This window comes from Mus caroli, unplaced genomic scaffold, assembly GCF_978045245.1.
Source record: "Mus caroli unplaced genomic scaffold, Mus_caroli_1 scaffold_16, whole genome shotgun sequence".
NCBI lineage: Eukaryota > Metazoa > Chordata > Mammalia > Rodentia > Muridae > Mus > Mus caroli.
Genome location: NW_028227271.1, coordinates 25,527,884 through 25,538,052, shown reverse-complemented (window position 1 = coordinate 25,538,052; position 10,169 = coordinate 25,527,884).

The window sequence follows — 10,169 nt, the reverse complement described above, 5'->3', positions numbered from 1 at the left end:
CTTACTGGCTTTCTCCTCCTGGCTTGCTCTGCTTGCTTTCTTAAGAGAACCCACACCGGGCGTGGTGGCGCACACCTTTGATCCCAGCACTTGGGAGGCAGAGGCAGGTGGATTTCTGAGTTCGAGGCCAGCCTGGTCTACAAAGTGAGTTCCAGGACAGCCAGGGCTATACAGAGAAACCCTGTCTCGAAAAACCAAAAAAAAAAAAAAAAAAAAAAAAAAAAGAGAGAGAACCCAGGACTATCTGGCCAGGAGTGTCACCATCCATAGTGATGTGAACCCTCTCACAGAAATCACTAATCAACTAAATGACCTGCAAGCTCCACTATAGGCCAATATGATGGAGGGTGGAGAGAATTCTTCAACTGTGGTTCCTGCTTCCTAGATGACTCTAGCCTGTGTACACAAAAACAACGGGCCAAGTATAAACAGTACTAACCGAGGGCCCTTGGGTGACTTCACTGAGTAGATGGCCACCCAATAGCAGTGGGCCTTATAGGTCCCCAGGTCCTGGCTAGCATCCCTCCTAACAATGCCCTGCCTGGACTGTCTAGCCCCAAACCCTAGAGAGAGAAAGCTGCCATGTTTACCCAAGCTCCCTGTCACCTAATCCCACGTCAAGAGTCCAGAGCAGTCCATGAGGGGGATGTGAGCAAGGCTGGGATGTAGCAAGCCCAGTGGCCGCCTGTGCAGTTTTCCCTCCGTGATTCTGGCCTATTTATTCTTGGGGTAGGAGTGAGGCAGTCAGGTCCGGTGATCCACAGGCAGCCTTTTGGTGTCTTGTCCCTGAGCATACATACCATCTCTAACAGGTGGAGCCCACAGGGTCCCAGCGGTCACCCTGACACCCTGAGGTATCCTCGGCACCCTTGTGCATCAGCTGTGGCCTCTGGGGATACAGCAGGGAAGCCTTATCCTAACTGTCTTCCTCATTCCTACAAACAAGTGGCTAGAGAAACAGGTGGGTCTCTACAGTGAGTGGCCATGTTTAGGAAGTGAAGCCACAGGCACAGCTGGGATGGGAGCCCAAATGACAAGTCACCAATGTGGCAGAGGGGAGGGCAGGAGGGTCACACTTGGAAAGGCCGTGAGACTGGAATGCCTACGATTGTTTTAGAGATGACCATGGCATGGAGGCTAGGACCAGAGAGGGTAGAAGCTTTCAACCAAACTGCTTACAGGAGGCTCTGAGGGAGATGTGTGTTTATGTCAATTTGATCTGACAATACCACCAAGTAGCCCAGGCTGACCTTGAACTCACAGCAGTCCTAGTTCTTCAGCTTTTCTAGTGCAGAGATTAAAGACAAGAGCTACACATCCATTTTATTTTTGATGTTTTTATTTGGTGTGTGTGTGTGTGTGTGCGTGTGTGTGTGTGTGTGTGTGTGTGTGTGTGTCTGTCTGTGTTGTCTTCTGAGACTGGACCCTCCTGTCAGCTGCCTCCTCCTAGAACTACAGGTCCCGTTTTAAGCCACTTTGCTGCTCTGACTACCACCCAGGCTGTGTGTTGGTGGTTTGGAAAGAGTGGCTATAACTGTTGTTGGTTCTCCTCAGCTCTCCGGGGAGTTTTGAGACCGACAGGTTGGAAGAAGAAAGGGGCTGAGAAAGAGTGAGGTTCTGTGAAGTATGGGACTTGGGAGAGGTGAGGCTGGGTTTAGGGAGGTTAGGATTAGACTTGGACCAGGTTGGGCTCTGTGGGAGACAAGGCTTGGGAGGGGTGGGCTTGGGAAGGAAGAGGAAGAGCAGACACCCTCACAGGTCTGTCTTGGGGTGGCACAATCCACCCTCAGCAGATTAGCCTCCAGCTGTGTTTTTGTCTGCTCCTTGCACAGAGATACAAAAGACCCTCTGGGCTCAGCAGGTAAAGGGGTTGCAGCCTAACTTGATGGCCTTTGTTTGATGCTCAGAACCTGCATGGTAAGAGAACAGACTCCCAACGGTTGTTCCCTGATCTCCACAGGCATGCAATGGTGTGTGCATCCCCACGTGCCTATACCACAAATGATGTCAACGCACACACATGCACATACACCCCTTTTTGTGTCACCTGAGTCTGAACATCACAAGGGCCCAGGAAAGAACACTTAAGGGAAGATGGACCCCCGGGAGATCACACAGGTTGTGTTGACAGATACAGTAAGGCGCATCTTAATTGTGGGCAGGAAGGACCATGTGCGGTGCGGGGCACCCTGACCTGTTGGAGAAGGCTAGCAGAGCTCTGGAGTGCAGACAGCATTTGAGGTTCCCTTTGCCTGCAGGCATCTCAAAGCCCCTGATGCCTGTATCTCCTCTACATGAAACTGAACTAAGACAAGCTCCTTCTACCTGAAGGCCTGGAGGAACAGTGGACAGAGCAGGAGAGACGCCAGCGCAAAGGTCATCGTGGAGGGCACTGGCTGAGGAGCTGCCCGTTTCCCTAGGAACTCTAGAATTGCAGCTTGCAATTCACAAGGACTGCAGGTTACCGGGTACTTACCACCTGCCCATGTCTCTCCATGACAAGGGCCATCACAGGCACTCACTTGCAGACTACCCAGGCTAAGAACTTCATGGGGTCCGCTGCAGAAACACCTCTGAGTGGGAGAGCAGATCTGAAGGTGCGTATGCACCAGCGACAGTCCTCGTTCCCTCAGGACTTTGGGTCCCTGGGGGTGGGGGTGGGGGACAATTACTAAATGCTATCAAGAGGCAGCCAGAGCTCTCTGAAATAGCAGGCCCACAGGGACCATGTCTATGGACCACATCCACACCCTGGTCACCCAGTGATGTGACAGGCACCTGGTCCACTCTGGGTCATCTCGCCTCTGTTTTTCACAGTGAGTCTGGGTACCTTCCCTTTTTCTGCCTTCATCTTTCAGATGAGGAAGACTGAGGCACCAGCATTGCACACCCCAGGACAAAGGCGGGACATTAACCATACTGACACACTCTCTTCACGGATAGTCGTTTTAATTTTTGCCAATCTCATTCGTTAAAATGACATTTCATGGGTCTCTTGAAATCCTGTTGTTTTGCTGGTCAAGGTGAGAGAGACATGGGCACACGTAGCTCACCCCTGAGCAGGGAAAGAGGTTCTGTCGCTCTGATCTTCGTTATCAACTTAGTGGGATTCAGAGCCAGGCTGAGCTTAATTTCTCAAGTGGGTTTCTAGGTGGGTTAACCAACGTAGGAAGGCTAGCCTTAACTGTGGGCGGTGGCTTGCTATAGGCCAAGGAACCGAGCAGAATAAAAATCTGAGTAGCAGGAACCTATCGCTCCCTGCTCTCTGACTGCAGATGTAAGGCTCTTCCTGCCCTGCCCTCTGCCATGGTGGAATGGAGCCCCCTCAAGCTGTGACCCAGGATCCCCTCTCCCTCTTGTATCTTGTCACATTCTGTCACAGCACTGAGAAAAGTGACCCAGAAAACTGGTTCCAAGAGTTGTGTGGTGGTTGGAATGTTCTGAGCTGGCTTGGTGGGGTGTTTGTATGTATGTTTGTGTTTGTTTTGTTTTGTTTTTTTTAATAACTGCACCAAGGCACCTTTAGTCCCAGCACTAGGGAGGCAAAGGCAGGTGGATCTCTGAGTTTGAGGTCAGCCTGGTCTGCAAAATGAGCTCTAGTACAGCCAGGGTGACACAGAACCCCTGTCTCTCAGGGAAGTGGAGGGGCGAGAGAAGCACTGACTGCTCTAGCAGAGGACCTGAGTTTGGTTCCCAGCACCCACATGGGAGGCTCACAACCATCTGGGCATCAGAGGTCCACGCAGTTCACATACATACCTGCAGAAAACATACACTCTTTTTAAAAATGCACCACCCTCATCTATAACATGTGAATACAGCTGGTGGCACTATCTGGGGAGATTTAGGGGCGTGTGTGGCCTTACTGTGTCAGAGGGACAAGCTATGGGAGTACAGGGCTTGCTTTCCAGTTTTTTCTCTCACTTTATGCAAGAGGTTGAGATACAAGCTCTCAGCTTCCTGCTCCTGCCAACATGGTAGACTGCTGCTCCATCTCACGCCTCGGCTCCCACCCCATGAACCCTTACTCTTATCCCTCTGGATCCGTAAGCCAAAATAAACTCTCTCTTCTGTAAGCTCCCTTTGGTTGCAGTGACTTATCACAGCAACGGAAAGGTAACTGACAGGGGGTGGAGCTTCTGAGCTAAATCAGCTCGGCTCTTGGGCTTGGGAACTGGTTTGTGGCAGGAATGTGGAAGGCTTTGGAAGTTAGGCTACAAATGCTCTTGAATACTAGAAGCAGAGCTCTGAGGGAGCTCGGAAGAATAGAATTCCAAGAGAAATGCAGGCAATGAGCCCCTGCCTGGCTCATGAGGCTTCAGAGGTTTGGAACAAGGCTGTCACCAGGAACTCAAATGGGACCATTCCGGGAAATGTTCAGGCAGATGATATAGCTGTGTGCCGCCCACGTCCTGAAACCCTGAATGAAGTTGAATTGAAGCATTTATATCTATTTTATGTGGACAGATGGGGTGGGGATGCCCACAGAGGTACCCATAGAGGTCAGAGGGGTGGGGCAGGGGGGCGGTGCTCACCGAAGCCAGAGGTAGGTATCAAACCCCTTGCAGCTTGAGCTACAGTGTGTGTGAGCAGCTGGGGACTGAATCTGGGTCCTCTGCAAGATCAGTACATACCCTAACTGCTGACCTGTGTTTCCAGCCCCTGGAGTTGAATTTAAAGCTAGTGGACTCCATAGCCATGTTCTCAACAGATTACCCTGTGCTGAATGAACCCCTTGAGGATTTGGTGCCAGGGTACTTCTTCTCCCTCACTGTGACCACCCATCTCACGTATACGCACCATCGTATCAGCGTGGTATACCCTCAGCAGTGTCGGGACTGCCTTCAAAGTTTTACTCCTTCCTGCTGCCTTCACTAACCCTGCTAGTGAGAGTGTTTCTGTCCAGGAAGTTGCAGTATTTTACAAGTGGCGTGAGGGAACCTCTAGTGAACTTAAAAGCCAAGCTTTGTTGCCCCAAGGAAATGTCACTGATGGCAATCTTTTTCTTTAGCAGGATCTGGTTCATTGGTGTCTCTAGGACCCAGCCCACTAGCAGGAGAGACCATGACAGCTTACAGAACTGACCAAGTATTAAAATCTCCCTTCCTTGGGACAGAGAGCCCTCAGGCCACAACGTGTTCCCACGTGCTCTAGATGGCACCTCTGTGTTATCAAAATGGAATGCCTCTGCAGACCTCATTTCCAGAGGCAATTCTTCTCTACCTCAGCTACCAAGAGACACACCGTTGTCTCCATCTTGGGTGGGGTTGGGGTGGGTGGTAGATTCCTCTGGCAGAGGTAATGTTGACAGAAGAACACACAGGATGCGACATGGATTCTGCTCACTGCTCGCATCCAGTGGCCGGAAAGAAAAGGTTACTGAGGTAAAGCTGGGCACCTAAATTTGTAGTTTCCACAAGGGGAGAGCAAATGACAGAGCATCTGTAATTGTTAGAGAGCCAAGCATTGTGGAAAACCTGGTGTGGACGCTCTGCTCCTCAACTACAGGGGGCACGTTTCCTCGGGATCAGCACACACAAGCTGATAGAGCTAGAGCTGGCACTGGCACTGGCCCAAGGCGTCCAAGCCTCCCTCCAAAACTGGCATTAGAACATGGCAGCACATTCCCACAGGATACCTGTTTAGCATGCGAGGTTGAGAAAGTCATGGAATCTTGCCCCACAGTTCCAGAAGAGTCACTCAGGCCACATGTGGCAAGGCATCAGAATTCCTGCATGGAATCCCTGAGAGACCACTTCATGAAGCTGTGAAGGTGAAGCCCAAATGAACACTGCAGGATGTCCGGAGATGCCAGGACCATGAGACAAACCGCAGCTGTAGAGTGGTGCTAGCCCAAGAGAGAAGCCATGTTTGCATACGCAGGCGTGCGGAAGAGGCGGAGCTCTTCAAGTCCTTTGCAGCCCAGGTGATTCCATGTGAGTTCCAGATGCTGGACAGACAAACACTTGATGTTTTCCCTGCTGGGTTTTGGTCTTGCTTTTTTATCTAATTATACCTTGCTGTGCGCCCCATTTATTCCTTTTGGAATAGGAATGTGTTTTTTGGGTTTTTTTGTTTTTGGGTTTTTTTTGTGTGCTGTTGAGTAGTAGATACGTGTAACTTGTATTTTACAAATCTCCTAATTAAAAGATTGCCCTGAGTTCCAGATAAGACCTGGACTTTGCTCTTATCAACAATGTTAGAACTGTTAAAGGCTGGGGAACTTTTTTTTTTCAATATACCTCATATTATACAGAGAATGGAAGGTTATAGCTTAAATGTGACCTACTCGGGTGTCAGATTGGCAAGGGGTGAGCTTGCGAAGGCTGCTCTTGTCTACTTGATGGGACTTAGAATTACAACATGGAGGAGACCTTCTGGGCATGCTTGTGAGGGAGTTTCTGTGGGGTTAACTGACATTAGAAACGGGAACTGAAGAGCAAAGGTTCCTGGCTCTCTGCTTCCTTCCCGACTGTGGATACAATGTGACCAGATAGGTGCCTCACCCTCATCCTGTGTCCTGCTGCCACCACACCTTCCCCACCAGAGTGGATTATGTCCTCAAACTGTACCAGACACATTCTTCCTTTCGTAAGTTGCTTCTGGTCAGCTACTAAGCCACATCATGGGGAAAGTAACTAATGCAAATCCTCTCTCTCTCTCTCTCTCTCTCTCTCTCTCTCTCTCTCTCTCTCTCTCTCTCTCTCTCCTCTCTCTCCTCTCCCTCTCTCTCTCTCCTCTCTCCCTCCCTCCCTCCCTCGCTCCCTCCTTTTCTCTTGAGACATAGTCTCACACTACAGCCCATGCTGACCACAAACTCTTGGCAATACTGGGATCACAGGCTGGAGATGCCACGCCTGGCCAGAAATGTACTCTCAAAGAAACGTTGGAGGGTGACAGTCAGTGCTGACTTCATGGTGTCAGTTACCAAGACTGTGATCTTGTTGCTTTGCCAGCTCTGCCCCTGTCTCCTTTACTCAATGTAGCTGCTGAGAATCAAACCATCACACTTTATCTTCTAGTCGTGGGAGGAAAGGAGGGATAAAGTTGAAGAAAACATAGTGCGTAGCAGCCATTAAGGAAGGTTTCTGGAAGCTTCCCAATGATCAGAGAACTTGGGCATAGGGCCCCACCTAGATTGGAGGCTAAAAATCGCATTAATTCTAGGAGGGCCAGCAAAACTCAAAAGTTTTTCCTATTGTGGAAAAGTAGATGTTGGAGGAACACGTGTGACTACCTCTGTCCCAGCACAGGACAAACAATGGGTTTCTTGGCCACTTTTATTGTGGCCTAAGAATTCTTTCCTCTATCTTCCCTCTTCCTCTACAACAGGGGCCTCTGCATTTCCAACAATGCTTCTTGTGATGGAGAGCCTCCCTCCACAATCTGTGAGGACAGTCCTTGGTCTGAGCATCTGTGTCAAATAAGTGGGAGCTCAGCTTAGGACCTATGTATCCTTTGTGTGGGCTGAGTCAGGGGCTACCCTGCCCTGGTGTGTGTCAGACCCTGCTAGACATTGAGAGCTCAGATTTCCATTCCCTGGCTGACACAAGGTCAAGGCCTTTGTGCTCCAGCCAAGTACCCTTAGGAAAAAGGAACATGCTGGATCATGCATCCATCCATTCATCCGTGGTCCCCATGCTAGTGCTGCCCCGTCACCCATCTCCTTGCAACCACAGTATCACACATGGCCACTCATCTCTCCATTCAGCAGCCATACATGTAACTTCAAAGACTAGTGCAGTCTCCTCGAGTCTCCTCTAAGCTGGGCCAAATGCCTCCCATTTTCCTGAATCCTTTGTGCCCCAGGGATTCCCAGTCCTTGAAAATGGCTTTGTTCTCCTCCAGGGAGTCAACCCCCTCCTGGGACGTCACTCCAAGTGGAGTCTGGACATTTCAGAAGAACACAGACTTCTCCCACCTAACTCCTGTGCTTCTATTGATGTGATTTGTCACTGCATCATACTTAGAAACAGCTCCGTCACTCAGGTACCCACGAGCTCAGTCTCCATTGTCTTCAGGAGTGGAGATGATATGTTGATGGCATAGTGATCAAGCATGCCTGTAAGTCACACAAGAGCCACTAAGTGAGTTTCAAGAGATGCTGTTAGGCCATCCTCCAATTCACTTTATTCCTCTTCCTGGAGAGTACTACAGCAAAGGCTATGAGTTCCTGCATCTCAGGGACATACAAGGGCATCCTGAGGAAGCCCTGGCCCATCCTCCCCTCAGTAACCCTTCCATACTTTGATGAGGCCTGGGTCATGCAGCTATTTCTAAACCAATCACCACCATGAGGGGCTTGGCCCAATTCAGAGGCCCACAAATGCTCTGTGTGCGTTGCTGGGATACACAAGGAGAAACAGATTTGGAGAAGAGAGGGTACCCAGAGGCTATGAAGACAAGCAGATGAAGAGCAGAGCCATGTACTATGCCCAGTATTGCTCATTGGCTTACAGAGACTGATGTAGTGTTCAGGACGGCCCAGAAGACAGTTTGGGGGCCTCCACAGCCACCTAGGGAAAGGGAGTATGGCTTGTACTCTGGGGCCAGGGGTTCCTAGAGGAGTTGGTTGGACTTAAGGTTGCTCTTCTGAGGGAATTTCCTGGGAGGTGCTGCAGTGTAAGAGGAACAAAAACAGAGACAAGGGTGACCCCTCAACAACTCTTGGAGCTTCTCATAGGACAGATAGAGATGGCCACCAGGAAGCTGAGGGCCATTCTGGTCTGGTGACCTGAGCTCTGTCAGCCTACGAGTGGTATTTAAGGTCTAGGGAGTTAAGGAACAGAAAGCCAAAGTGTGGCAGCTGAGCACCCTGTTTGTCTCTAACTCCAGCAGGCATCCGAATACCAGCTGCACTGAGCTGCACGGACCTGCGCAGAGATGCCCAGAGATGCATAGATCAACACAGAGCCACACGCAGCTACACAGAGGCAGTGAAAGCAAGCAGTGACGCTGCCAGGCCTGAGACATACACTAGGTCCAGAGTTCAGAGAGGGCAGGCTTGAAGCATGGCTGTCCTAGAACATCTCCCCGGCCGGGCGGCAGAGCCCCACCCCCACCTCCCATCTTCCTGTTTTACTCTTTTGTTCTCTTTTGTGGAGTCTGCTTCTCTTTTAACAAACCTGCATAACTCTCGTGCGGACCGTGCCCCTCAGCCAGCTTTCTGTAGCTGCTTGGTGGGCACAGGTGCCTCAGCTCTCAGGTCTTCAGCCCCGCACTACAGTTTGGCCAGAGGACGTAGCTGGCTCCATTTCACAGATGTGCAAACAAAGGCTCTGGAGTTAAGATGGGCAGTCTCAAACCTCCACACTTCCTTTTGTAGGTCATCCTAGTGCAGGAGGGGCAGTCAGGGCTGAGGAGGTCTAGTATGGTGGAAGGCAGGAAGCCCAGCACTCTTCTTAAACTAGTCACCAGCAAGACTGGGCCTGAGGTCCCTGGGGAAGAATCAAAGGGTGCTATGCCCTCAAGATGCTGCTGGGAGCCTGAAGACCAGCAGCACAGGACCCTGCTTCAGGAGCCCCATTGGAAACCAAGCCGTCCAAGCAATCAGCATTAGGCCCAAGTGGAGAGACTTCCATCCTTCAGTTGGAGCCCTAGACAGGTCCTTAGACCAGAGAAGCTGAGAGGCCATTGTAATGGTGGGCGTGGCAGACTCCAGTGGAGGGCTGGACGTAGGGAAAGGAGAATAGAAGAAAAGATACCCAAAGGTACCCCGAATCCCACTGTACCCCAGACATCCTACAACAGAGGACCCGTCCCTCCCTTCCAGGAGACTGGACCATGTTACCCTGATGGCATTCTCCGCAGTGTGGGCTGCAAGAGGCTCTGCTGCCTGCTGGAGCTCCAGGCTCCGGGCACCAGTCTTAAAGGGCATGGAAGGGTGTGGCAAAGAGCTCAGAGGTGGCCACAGAACTGCTTTCCCCATGGCGAAAGTCTTGCCGATTTCCTTTAGGTTTCTCCATTACAGAGGTAAGCTAGAATGTGTACCTAGGAAGCACACAGAATAAGGTGTGGTCTTGTCTCAGAAAGCTACAGAGCCCCTGATCTGTGTAAGTTCCTAAAGAAGCAGGGGGGTCACGCCCTTTATTCGATTGGAAAGACAGAGGGAAGGTGCCCCACAGGCCAAGGGACTTCCTACCTATCTTCCCATGGTCTCACCCCTCCTC